Here is a 13,551-nt window from a genome sequence, read left to right as displayed (position 1 = left end):
CTTGTCATTGTACTTTTCATAAGAGAAAAATATACAAAACAAGTTCAGTGTATGTACACATAGCTAAAACGTTTTGCATTTCCTCTTTTCACTGTTTTCTAAGTGCTGAAAAGTACTTCTAAACTTTCAAAAAGTTCTTAAAAGTTTTAAAAGTTTTTTTCTGTCTTTCCAAAAAGTTCTGAAAACTTTTTTCTCTTTTTCTATCACTTTAACTCTCTCTAAAAATGTCTGGCACAGGCCAAAATGCTGATCTGTCCAAACTTGCATATGATCACCTTAGCTGGAAAGGAGCAAGGAGTCTCTGCATAGAGAGAGGTTTGAGTGTAGGGAAGAATCCTTCCTTGGAATTGTTAATTAACATGCTTAGAGAACAAGATAAGGCTATAAGTGCCTCATCTGTTGAAAAAGTACCTAATAGTTCCCAATCTGATTCAGGGTCTCCCCCAGGAAAAGATTCAGGAAAGAAACTTCCTAGCCTGCCCATTACTAGACAGTCTAGCATAGTTGGTAATGATGATGAGCCACACCATACAAATAGTGTTGTCTCACATCATAGCAAAAGCATTTATTCTCACCATACTGGTAGTGATGTTTCTGTTAGCCAAGCTGTTAGGGTGGCTTCTGTAAGGGACAGGTCTCCTTCTGTTCATTCCCATCATACCTCTGTATCTAGGAATGTCCCTCCCACCAACCCTGATGACAGAATGTTAGAGAGGGAACTCAATAAGTTGAGGGTGGAACAAACCAGACTGAAGCTTAAAAAGCAACAGCTGGATTTGGATAAACAGTCTTTTGAACTAGAGAAGGAAAGACAGAAGTTGGGTTTAAATACCCATGGTGGCAGCAGCAGTATTCCCCATAGTCATCCTGTAAAAGAGCATGATTCCAGGAATCTGCACAAGATAGTTCCCCCTTATAAGGAGGGGGATGACATTAACAAGTGGTTTGCTGCACTTGAGAGGGCCTGTGTTGTACAGGATGTCCCTCAAAGGCAGTGGGCTGCTATCCTATGGCTATCATTTAGTGGAAAAGGTAGGGATAGGCTCCTTACTGTGAAAGAAAGTGATGCCAATAATTTCCATGTTCTTAAGAATGCACTCCTGGATGGTTATGGCTTAACCACTGAACAATACAGGATAAAGTTCAGAGAGACCAAAAAGGAGTCTTCACAAGACTGGGTTGATTTCATTGACCATTCAGTGAAGTCCTTGGAGGGGTGGTTACATGGCAGTAAAGTTACTGATTATGACAGCCTGTATAACTTAATCCTGAGAGAGCATATTCTTAATAATTGTGTGTCTGATTTGTTGCACCAGTACTTGGTGGACTCTGATCTGACCTCTCCCCAAGAATTGGGAAAGAAGGCAGACAAATGGGTCAGAACAAGGGTGAACAGAAAAGTTCATACAGGGGGTGACAAAGATGGCAAGAAGAAGGATGGTAAGTCTTCTGACAAGGGTGGGGACAAATCTAAAAATGAGTCTTCATCAGGCCCACAAAAACACTCTGGTGGGGGTGGTGGGCCCAAATCCTCTTCAAATCAGAACAAGGAAAAGAAACCATGGTGCTATTTATGTAAGATAAAAGGCCATTGGACAACAGATCCCAGTTGTCCAAAGAAAAGCACCAACGCTCCTACCACTACAACCCCTACTGCTACACCAAGTGTCCCTACTAATAGCAGTGGTGGTGGGAGCAAACCTACTAATAGCCAATCCAAGGGAGTAGCTGGGCTCACTATTGGTAACTTAGTTGGGGTTGGTCTTGTTAGGGAGACCACAGAGGCTGTGTTAGTCTCTGAGGGGGCTATTGATTTAGCCACCTTAGTTGCTTGTCCCCTTAATATGGATAAGTACAAGCAGCTACCCCTAATAAATGGTGTTGAGGTTCAGGCCTACAGGGACACTGGTGCCAGTGTGACTATGGTCATAGAGAAACTGGTCCACCCTGAACAACACCTACTTGGTCACCAGTACCAAGTAACCGATGCTCACAACAACACACTTAGCCACCCCATGGCTGTTGTTAATCTCAACTGGGAGGGGGGATTACTGGTCCAAAGAAAGTTGTGGTAGCCACAGATTTACCTGTAGACTGTCTACTAGGAAATGATTTGGAGACATCAGCTTGGTCAGATGTGGAGTTGGAGGCCCATGCAGCAATGCTGGGCATCCCAGGGCATATTTTTGCTTTAACCAGGGCTCAGGCCAAAAAGCAAAAATGTAAATTAGCACTTGTATAGCGCACTACTCACCCGTTAGGGTCTCAAGGCGCTGTACTCATACCGCTATGGAACCCCTCCTGGCTTTTCCTTGTGAGGCACCCACTCCTGAGCACCCACAGGGTGAAGCCAGGCATCCAAGCGCTGTTGGGGCCGTTGTGGAGATTAAGCAAGCTATTGCCCAGAGTTGCAGAGTGGGACCCATGAATTAGATTAGGCACCGAGGCGAGAATTATCTGGTCAAGGGGAATTGAGCCCAAGACCTGCCGAAGCGGGACTTGAACCCTGGTCTTGAGCCAGATCTCTGCTTCAGGGTCTGCCGCTCTAACCATTGAGCCACACTTCTCCACTTAACTTAAAAAGGACAGGGAAGCTTGGATCCTGGAACAATGGACCAAGTGCTCCCTAAAGCTAGGGCTAGTAGAAGCAAACCACTTCCTACTATCCCTCCCTCTACAGTGGATTCAACTTCAGAGGAAGAAGAATTCCCTCCCTGTGCAGAACCTACACCAGAGGAGCTTGAAGCAGATACTGCAGAGCTTTTGGGTGAAGGGGGGCCTGCCAGAGAGGAGCTGAGTGTGGCACAGCAAACCTGTCCCACATTAGAGGGTCTAAGACAGCAAGCTGTCAAACAGGCTAATGGGGATGTCAGTGACTCTCACAGAGTTTACTGGGAGGACAACCTCTTGTACACTGAGCATAGGGATCCTAAACCTGGAGCTGCCAGGAGATTAGTGATTCCTCAGGAGTGCAGAAATTTCCTCCTAACTCTTGCACACGACATTCCCCTAGCTGGGCATCTAGGACAAATGAAAACTTGGGACAGGCTTGTTCCCTTGTTTCATTGGCCTAGGATGTCTGAGGACACAAAAGATTTTTGTAAATCCTGTGAAACCTGTCAAGCCAGTGGCAAGACAGGTGGCACCCCAAAGGCACCCCTTATTCCACTGCCTGTGGTTGGGGTTCCCTTTGAAAGGGTAGGGGTTGACATAGTTGGCCCCCTTGACCCTCCTACTGCTTCAGGCAATAGATTCATCTTGGTGGTAGTGGACCATGCCACAAGATATCCTGAAGCTATTCCTTTAAGGACCACTACAGCTCCTGCAGTGGCAAAGGCCCTCCTGGGAATATTTTCCAGGGTGGGCTTCCCAAAGGAAGTAGTATCAGACAGGGGAAGCAATTTCATGTCTGCATACTTAAAGGCCATGTGGAAGGAGTGTGGTGTAACTTATAAGTTCACAACACCCTATCATCCACAAACAAATGGACTGGTGGAGAGATTTAACAAAACTCTCAAAGGCATGATTATGGGTCTCCCTGAAAAACTCCGCAGGAGATGGAATATCCTTCTACCATGCCTCCTTTTTGCCTACAGGGAGGTACCCCAGAAAGGAGTGGGCTTTAGCCCCTTTGAACTTCTTTTTGGACACCCTGTTAGGGGTCCACTCACACTTGTAAAGGAGGGTTGGGAACAACCTTTAAAAGCTCCTAAGCAGGATATTGTGGATTATGAACTTGGCCTCAGATCAAGGATGGCTGAGTATATGAAAAAGGCCAGTAAAAACCTTCAGGCCAGCCAAGAGCTCCAGAAGCAATGGCATGATCAGAAGGCTGTTTTGGTTCAGTACCAACCAGGGCAGAAAGTGTGGGTCTTGGAGCCTGTGGCCCCAAGAGCACTCCAAGATAAATGGAGTGGACCCCACACAATTGTTGAGAAAAAGGGTGAAGTCACCTATTTAGTTGACTTAGGCACTGCAAGGAGTCCCCTTAGGGTACTCCATGTAAACCGCCTGAAACCCTACTATGACAGGGCTGATCTCACCCTGCTCATGGCAACTGATGAGGGACAGGAAGAAGACAGTGATCCTCTACCTGATCTCTTCTCTTCCACAGAACAAGATGCTCTTGTGGAAGGTGTAGTTTTGGCTGATTGTCTTACTGCTGAGCAGAAAGACCATTGCATAAATCTCCTAGATCAATTCTCTGAACTCTTCTCTACAGTGCCAGGGACCACTTCTTGGTGTGAGCACACTATAGATACTGGAGACAGCTTGCCTGTCAAAAGTAAAATCTATAGGCATCCTGACCATGTCAGGGACTGCATAAAGCAAGAGGTCCAGAAAATGTTAGAACTAGGAGTGGTTGAGCACTCTGAAAGTCCATGGGCTTCTCCTGTGGTACTTGTACCAAAACCCCATTCCAAAGATGGAAAGAAGGAAATGCGGTTTTGTGTAGACTATAGAGGTCTCAACTTGGTAACCAAAACTGATGCTCACCCTATACCCAGGGCAGATGAGCTCATAGATACACTGGCATCTGCCAAGTATCTAAGCACTTTTGACTTGACTGCAGGGTATTGGCAGATCAAATTGTCAGAAGATGCTAAACCTAAAACTGCATTTTCAACCATTGGAGGACATTACCAGTTTACTGTAATGCCTTTTGGTTTGAAAAATGCACCTGCCACTTTTCAGAGGTTGGTGAATACAGTCCTGCAAGGGCTGGAAGCTTTCAGTGCAGCATATTTGGACGATATAGCTGTCTTTAGCTCCAGCTGGGATGATCACCTGGTCCACCTATGGAAAGTTTTGGAGGCCCTGCAAAAGGCAGGCCTCACTATCAAGGCTTCAAAGTGCCAGATAGGGCAGGGTAAGGTGGTTTATCTGGGACACCTTGTTGGTGGGGAACAGATTGCACCACTTCAGGGGACAACCCAAACAATTATTGATTGGGTTCCCCCTACTACACAGACTCAGGTGAGAGCCTTCCTAGGCCTCACTGGGTATTACAGGAGGTTCATTAAGAACTATGGCTCCATTGCAGCCCCTCTTAATGACCTCACTTCCAAGAAGATGCCTAAAAAGGTATTATGGACAGCAAACTGTCAGAAAGCTTTTGAGGAGCTGAAGCAGGCCATGTGCTCTGCACCTGTCCTGAAAAGCCCTTGTTACTCTAAAAAATTCTATGTCCAAACTGATGCATCTGAATTAGGAGTAGGGGCAGTCCTATCACAACTTAATTCTGAGGGCCAGGATCAACCTGTTGCTTTTATTAGTAGGAGGTTGGCCCCTAGAGAAAGGCGTTGGTCTGCCATAGAGAGGGAGGCCTTTGCTGTGGTCTGGGCTCTGAAGAAGTTGAGGCCATACCTGTTTGGCACTCACTTCATTGTTCAGACAGACCACAAACCTCTACTTTGGCTAAAACAAATGAAAGGTGAAAATCCTAAATTGTTGAGGTGGTCCATATCCCTACAGGGAATGGACTATACAGTGGAACATAGACCTGGGAGTAGCCACTCCAATGCAGATGGACTCTCCAGATATTTCCACTTAGACAATGAAGACTCATCAGGTCATGGCTAGTCTTATTGTCCTTCGTTTGGGGGGGGGGTTGTGTAGGAAAGTACCATCTTGCCTGGCATGTTACCCCCATTTTTCACTGTATATTTGTTGTTTTAGTTGTATGTGTCACTGGGACCCTGTTCACCAGGGCCCCAGTGCTCATAAGTGTGCTTGAATGTGTTACCTGTGTAGTGACTAACTGTCTCACTGAGGCTCTGCTAATCAGAACCTCAGTGGTTATGCTCTCTCATTTCTTTCCAAATTGTCACTAACAGGCTAGTGACCAATTTTACCAATTTACATTGGCAAACTGGAACACCCTTATAATTCCCTAGTATATGGTACTAAGGTACCCAGGGTATTGGGGTTCCAGGAGATCCCTATGGGCTGCAGCATTTCTTTTGCCACCCATAGGGAGCTCTGACAATTCTTACACAGGCCTGCCACTGCAGCCTGAGTGAAATAACGTCCACGTTATTTCACAGCCATTTTACACTGCACTTAAGTAACTTATAAGTCACCTATATGTCTAACCTTTAGCTGGTAAAGGTTAGGTGCAAAGTTACTTAGTGTGAGGGCACCCTGGCACTAGCCAAGGTGCCCCCACATTGTTCAGAGCCAATTCCCTGAACTTTGTGAGTGCGGGGACACCATTACACGCGTGCACTACAAATAGGTCAATACCTATATGTACCTTCACAATGGTAACTCCGAATATGGCCATGTAACATGTCTAAGATCATGGAATTGCCCCCTCTATGCCATCCTGGCATTGTTGGCACAATTCGATGATCCCAGTGGTCTGTAGCACAGACCCTGGTACTGCCAAACTGCCTTTCCTGGGGTTTCACTGCAGCTGCTGCTGCTGCCAACCCCTCAGACAGGTTTCTGCCCCCCTGGGGTCAAGCCAGGCTTGTCCCAGGATGGCAGAACAAAGGACTTCCTCTGAGAGAGGGTGTTACACCCTCTCCCTTTGGAAAATGGTGTGAAGGCAGGGGAGGAGTAGCCTCCCCCAGCCTCTGGAAATGCTTTCTTGGGCACAGATGTGCCCAATTCTGCATAAGCCAGTCTACACCGGTTCAGGGACCCCTTAGCCCTGCTCTGGCGCGAAACTGGACAAAGGAAAGGGGAGTGACCACTCCCCTGACCTGCACCTCCTCTGGGAGGTGTCCAGAGCTCCTCCAGTGTGCTCCAGACCTCTGCCATCTTGGAAACAGAGGTGCTGCTGGCACACTGGACTGCTCTGAGTGGCCAGTGCCACCAGGTGACGTCAGAGACTCCTTCTGATAAGCTCCTTCAGGTGTTGGTAGCCTATCCTCTCTCCTAAGTAGCCAAACCCTCTTTTCTGGCTATTTAGGGTCTCTGTCTCTGGGGAAACTTTAGATAACGAATGCAAGAGCTCATCAGAGTTCCTCTGCATCTCTCTCTTCACCTTCTGATAAGGAATCGACTGCTGACCGCGCTGGAAGCCTGCAAAACTGCAACATAGTAGCAAAGACGACTACTGCAACTCTGTAACGCTGATCCTGCCGCCTTCTCGACTGTTTTCCTGGTGGTGCATGCTGTGGGGGTAGTCTGCCTCCTCTCTGCACTAGAAGCTCCGAAGAAATCTCCCGTGGGTCGACGGAATCTTCCCCCTGCAACCGCAGGCACCAAAAAGCTGCATTACCGGTCCCTTGGGTCTCCTCTCAGCACGACGAGCGAGGTCCCTTGAATCCAGCAACTCTGTCCAAGTGACTCCCACAGTCCAGTGACTCTTCAGTCCAAGTTTGGTGGAGGTAAGTCCTTGCCTCCCCACGCCAGACTGCATTGTTGGTAACCGCGACTTTTGCAACTTCTTCGGCCCCTGTGCACTTCCGGCGGAAATCCTTTGTGCACAGCCAAGCCTGGGTCCACGGCACTCTAACCTGCATTGCACGACTTTCTAAGTTGGTCTCCGGCGACGTGGGACTCCTTTGTGTAACCATCGGGTGAGCACCATTTCACGCATCCTTGTAGTGCCTGTTTCTGGCACTTCTCCGGGTGCTACCTGCTGCTAAGAGGGCTCCTTGTCTTGCTCGACGTCCCCTCTTCCTCCTGGTCCAATTTGCGACCTCCTGCCCCTCCTGGGCCACAGCAGCGTCCAAAAACGCTAACCGCACAATTTGCAGCTAGCAAGGCTTGTTGGCGTTCTTTCGGCGGGAAAACACTTCTGCACAAATCTCCGCGGCGAGTGGGATTCGTCCATCAAAGGGGAAATCTCTAGCCCTTTTCGTTCCTGCAGAAACCTCTGCTTCTTCTGTACAGTAGAAGCTCCTTTGCACCCACAGCTGGCATTTCCTGGGCATTTGCCCATCTCCGACTTGCTTGTGACTTTTGGACTTGGTCCCCTTGTTCCACAGGTACCCTAGATTGGAAATCCATTGTTGTTGCATTGTTTGTTTGTGTCTTTCCTGCATTATTCCTCTATCACGACTTCTTTGTCTTCTGGGGAACTTTAGTGCACTTTGCACTCACTTTTCAGGGTCTTGGGGAGGGCTAATTTTCTAACTCTCACTATTTTCTAATAGTCCCAGCGACCCTCTACGAGGTCACATAGGTTTGGGGTCCATTCGTGGTTCGCATTACACATTTGGAGTATATGGTTTGTGTTGCCCCTATCCCTATGTGTCCCCATTGCATCCTATTGTAACTATACATTGTTTGCACTGTTTTCTAACATACTGTGTACATATAACTTGTGTATATTTGCTATCCTCACTCTGAGGGTACACTCTGAGATACTTTGGCATATTGTCATAAAAATAAAGTACCTTTATTTTTAGTATAACTGTGTATTGTGTTTTCTTATGATATTGTGCAAGTGACACTTGTGGTACTGTAGTAGCTTCACACGTCTCCTAGTTCAGCCTAAGCTGCTCTGCTAAGCTACCATTATCTATCAGCCTAAGCTGCTAGACACCCTATACACTAATAAGGGATACCTGGGCCTGGTGCAAGGTGTAAGTACCCCTTGGTACTCACTACAAGGCAGTCCAGCCTCCTACAGTTCGTGGGGGCACCTTTGCTAGGTCAGGGGTGCTCTCACACCCTGCCCTCTGGGCTGAGAGGGCCTACCATGGGGGTGACTTACAGTGACCTGTAGTGAAACCGGGTGGTGCACCCAGTTCACGCAGATTGCAACGGCAGGCCTGCAGAACCCTTTGCATCGGCTCCCTATGGGTGGCAGAATAACTGCTGCAGCTCTTAGGGATGCCCTGGAACTGCAATGCCCTTGGTACCTAGGTACCATATACTAGGGACTTTCATGGGGGCACCAGTATGCCAATTGTGGGGATAAAACGTTACCAGAGACCAAATTTAGAGGAGAGAGCACAGTCACTGGGGTCTTGGTTAGCAGGATCCCAGTGAACACAGTCAAACACACTGACAAACAGGCCAAAACGTGGGGGGAACCAAGCTAGAAAGAGGCTACTTTCCTACACTATTCCGGTGTCTTCTTCGTCAGGCCATTAGTAGGGGATTTTCGCTTGGTCATCAACCTGCAATTCCTGTCTGGTATGACCTGGACCTTCACCAGATGTCCTCTTTGTTTCTGGTGCCTTTGCTGGTCTCTCCGGGGAGTTCCTGCCCTCCTTGGCTCTCCGGTATGCCTGTCTCCACATTCCAGTGGCTCCTGCTACCTGGATGTTTCTGTGGTTTACCGTGGGTTCCCTGCACTGGCAGTTCTGGGAACTTACATTGGCCTGCAGTCCTCTCCCAGGCTTCTCAGCGAGGTCCTGGCCACTGCAATGTTACTTCTTTCATGGGGTATCTTGGTCCATCCATTTCTCTTTGTTATTCTGCTCCATGTCGGTCTCTGGTGCATTTTGTGGGGGACATTACCTACACAGTGTCTCTGTTGCAGGCCTCCGGTTCCTCCGTCCTCCCTCGCCTGGCTCTTTCTCTGCATCTGAAGTATGTTGGTGCCTTCGTCAATGCTACTCTGAGGGCGGTGTTCCATCCTGCCTCCGGGTGTGCCCAGCTGCTTCGGTCTCTTTGGCATCTACTGATGGTCCATGAAGCCTCAGCGAGGGTGTGGGTCCCACTTCACAGTCTACTGGTAAGGTGTTTTTTTTTCTGTGGGTCAACCCTGTTTTTCCACTTACCTGTTTGTTGCTTGTCCCTGTTGTTGGTTTCTGGGGTGCTACTTTGTTGCCTATTTGTTTTTCTTTCAGGTGACAGCCTTGGCTGTCATGCCATGGGCACGCTTTCCCGGGGTCCTTTAGGGCATTATGTCCTGCTTCGCTGGACCACCTGCTCTGCAGCTTCTGTGGTTCTCTGTTGGGACTTTTTTGGGCTCCCTGGGATGATTTATCCTCTGCTGAGTCTCTGGCCACTCAGTTGTTTGAAGGTTCTGCCTTCTGTATGGGCCTCCAGCGTTGGTGTCCCTTAAATTCATGGCCTTGGTGTGTTGGTTTTTTTTTAATGACCATCTTCACTGCCAGGCGCTGGGACAGTTTAATGCTCTGGTTTGCCATCCTCCTTCCCTCCATGTTTTTGGGGACCAGGTTGTCCTTTCCTTAGTTCCTCTGTTCCTCCTGGAAGTGTCTTCCTCCTTTCTCCGTGGGCAGGAGATTTTTCTCCCTGTTTGGCCTCAGGAGGCTTTAATCCTTGTCCCTCTGCTTTGTTTCATTGGATTGGTCTGTTATTTTTTTCTGCCTCCCATGCCCTGGGCAATGTGGTTCCGGGTAGTGTTGCGGCCCATTCCACATGGGGTATGGCTGTCTTGTGGTCGGCCTGGCCTGGTACTGGCCTTCGGGACATCTGCGAAGTTGACATGTGGTCCTCTCCCTCCGCTTTTGCTTCCCATTTCTGGCTTACTGTGGCTCAGGGTCCCGAGTTGTGCTTTGGTTTGGTACCCCTGGTGGCTGCTCATTCTTCTACCTGACTGGGGCCCTTTCGGTTGGGTCTGTTCCTGTCCCTGGGAGGGTAGTTTGTGTTTGGCTCATGGTTTTTGCTCTGTTGGTTCACTACCATAGATGCTGTTCTACTTTGTGTCTCTTGTGGTTCCTTGGGGGCTGCTGAAAGTGGTTTTGCTTGGGCATTCCTACATAAAGTTAGGAATAGGACGAGGAAGGATGGTGAGGAGGTAATGCTGAGATTACTTACTGGTAATCTTAATTACTCCGATTCATCCGTCCTCGTCCCATTTCGCACGTCCCTCCCTCCCTCCCAGTTCTTTCATCAGCCGGTGATGTGGTGCTTGGTGATACACAGGAAGTTCCTAGGGATGGGAGGGGCTATATACTCCTTGTCCTTCTTCCATTTCATGGAGAGGAAAGAGGTACCTTTCTAAAGGTGACGTGAGGAGTGACCGGCACATCCACTCCATAACGTTAGGAATGGGACGAGGAAGGAAGAATTGAAGTAATGAAGATTACTAGTAAGTAATCCGAGCATTCCTTTAACTGATTTCATTGCATGGAGATACAATCTTTGTTCTGTTCCTGGTTAAATGCCACCCTAAGTCTCACACATAGGGCTGTGAATCGTCACACATAAGCACACTGAAAACAGGCCCGGTCAGGCAGAACTGAACACTTAGCAGCCATGTCCGACAGTGTGTTTTATCTTTGCCTGGACTCACTTAAACGTGGGCAAGCCAGCCAATCAACAGGGAGAGCCGAGCCTGAGCTGAGCCTACGGGCTGGCTCGGCTCTAAGAGCCCGTTCACGAGCCGAGCCAGGAACATGTTTGGCGCGTGAATCAAGCAACATGTAAAAATAGGACAAAGTATATCGAGAGTTCAAAATAAAATTTATTTCTTTAACATACGGAAGCTGTTCCCCTTTGTGCCTGAGATCATAACACTGCGGGGGTAGATTTTAAATATTATCTTCAAACCTTTCCTGACTCCTCCCTCCTTCAATGCCATTGGTGAACTAAAAGGGAAGTCAGCTAACTTGTGCACCCAGCAACACTGATGTTTATTGCAGAACAAGCAACATTAGAGCCTATTAAACAAAAAACACAAGTGGTGTTTGTACTGTACGTATCCGAGTGAGCGCATCTGAAGGCAATCACATCTGTGATAATGAAGAACAGGCATTGGCAAAGCCAATAGGTCTCGCCTAAGGAAGAACAAGTGGCTTTGTCTTTTAGCCATTTTGTACATTTGGTGACTTGGGCGCAGGGGTGGGTAAAGGGAGGTGAGGGTGACTTGAGGGCTCAGGGGTGGGTATAGGTAAAGGGAGGTGAGGGTGACTTGAGGGCTCAGGGGTGGGTATAGGTAAAGGGAGGTGAGGGTGACTTGAGGGTTCAGGGGTGGGCAAAGGTAAAGGGAGATGACGGTGACTTGAGGGCTCAGGGGTGGATAAAGGTAAAGGGAGGTGAGGGTGACTTGAAGGCTCACAGGTGGGTAAAGGGAGGTGAGGGTGACTTGAGGGCTCAGGGGTGGGTAAAGGGAGGTGAGGGTGATGTGAGAGCTCATGGTGGGTAAAGGGAAGTGAGGGTGACTTGAGGGTGCAGCTGTGGCTAAAGGGAGGTGAGGTTGACTTGAGGGCTCGGGGTGGGTAAAGGGAAGTGAGGGTGACTTGAGGGTTCAGGGGCGGGTAAAGGGAGGTGAGCGTGACTTCAGGGATCAGGGGTGGATAAAGGTAAACGGAGGTGAGGGTGACCTGAGGGCTCAGGGTGGGTAAAGGGAAGTGAGGGTAACTTGAGGGTTCAGGGGCAGGTAAAGGGAGGTGAGCGTTACTTGAGGGCTCAGGGATGGGTAAAGGTGAACGGAGGTGAGGGTGACCTGAGGGCTCAGGGTGGGTAAAGAGAGGTGAGGCTGACTTGAGAGCTTAGGGGTGGGTAAAGGTAAAAGTAAAAGGAGTTGAGGGTGACTTGAGAGTTCAGGGGTGGGTAAAGGGAGGTGAGTGTGACTTGAGGGCTCAGGGATGGGTAAAGCTAAAGGGAGGTGAGGGTGACTTGAGGCCTCAGGGTGGGTAAAGGGATGCAAGGGTGACCTGAGGGCTCAGGATGGGTAAAGTGAGATGAGGGTGACTTGAGGTCTTAGGGGTGGGTAAAGAAAAGTGAGGGTGGCTTGAGGGTGCCGGGGTGGGTGGGTAAAGGTAAAGGGAGGTGAGGGTGACTTGAGGGCTCAGGGGTGGGTAAAGTGAGGTGAGGGTGATTTGAGGGCTCAGGGGTGGGTAAAGGGAGGTGACGGTGACTTGAGGGCTCAGGGTGGGTGAAGGTAAAGGGAGGTGAGGATGACATGAGGGCTCAGGGGTAGGTAAAGGTAAAGGAAGGTGAGGATGACTTGAGGGCTCAGGGGTGGATTAAGGTAAAGGAAGGTGAGGGTGACTGGTTCAGGGGTGTGCAAAGGTAAATGGAAGTGAGGGTGACTCGAGGGCTAAGGGGTGGGTAAAGAGAGGTGAGGGTGACTTGAGGGCCCAGGGTTGGGTATAGGTAAAGGAAGGTCAGGGTGACTTGAGGGCTGAGGGGTGGGTATAGGTAAAGGGAGGTGAGGGTGACTTGCGGGCCCAGGGGTGGGTAAAGAGAGGTGAGGGTGACTTGAGGGCCCAGGGTGGGTAAAGGTAAATGGAGGTGAGGGTGACTTGAGGGCTCAGGGGTGGGTAAAGGGAGGTGAAGATGAGTAGAGAGCTCAGGGGTGGGGAAAGGTAAAGGGAAGTGAGGGTGACTTGAGGGCTCAGGGTGAATAAAGGGAGCTGAGGGTGACTTGAGGGCTCATTGGTGGGCAAAGGGAGATGAGGGTGACTTGAGGTTCAGGGGTGGGTAAAGGGAGGTGAGGGTGACTTGAGGGCTCAGGGATGGGTAAAGTTAAAGGGAGGTGAGGGAGACTTGAGGCCTCAGGGCGGGTAAAGGGATGTGAGGGTGACTTGAGGGCCCGGGGGGGGGGTAAAGTGAGGTGAGGGTGACTTGAGGTATTAGGGGTGGGTAAAGAAAAGTTAGGGTGGCTTGAGGGTGCTGAGGTGGGTGGGTAAAGGTAAAGCGAGGTGAGGGTGACTTGAGGATTCAGGGGTT

This window comes from Pleurodeles waltl, chromosome 6, assembly GCF_031143425.1.
Source record: "Pleurodeles waltl isolate 20211129_DDA chromosome 6, aPleWal1.hap1.20221129, whole genome shotgun sequence".
Lineage (NCBI taxonomy): Eukaryota > Metazoa > Chordata > Amphibia > Caudata > Salamandridae > Pleurodeles > Pleurodeles waltl.
Note: the sequence above shows the minus strand (reverse complement) of the source record.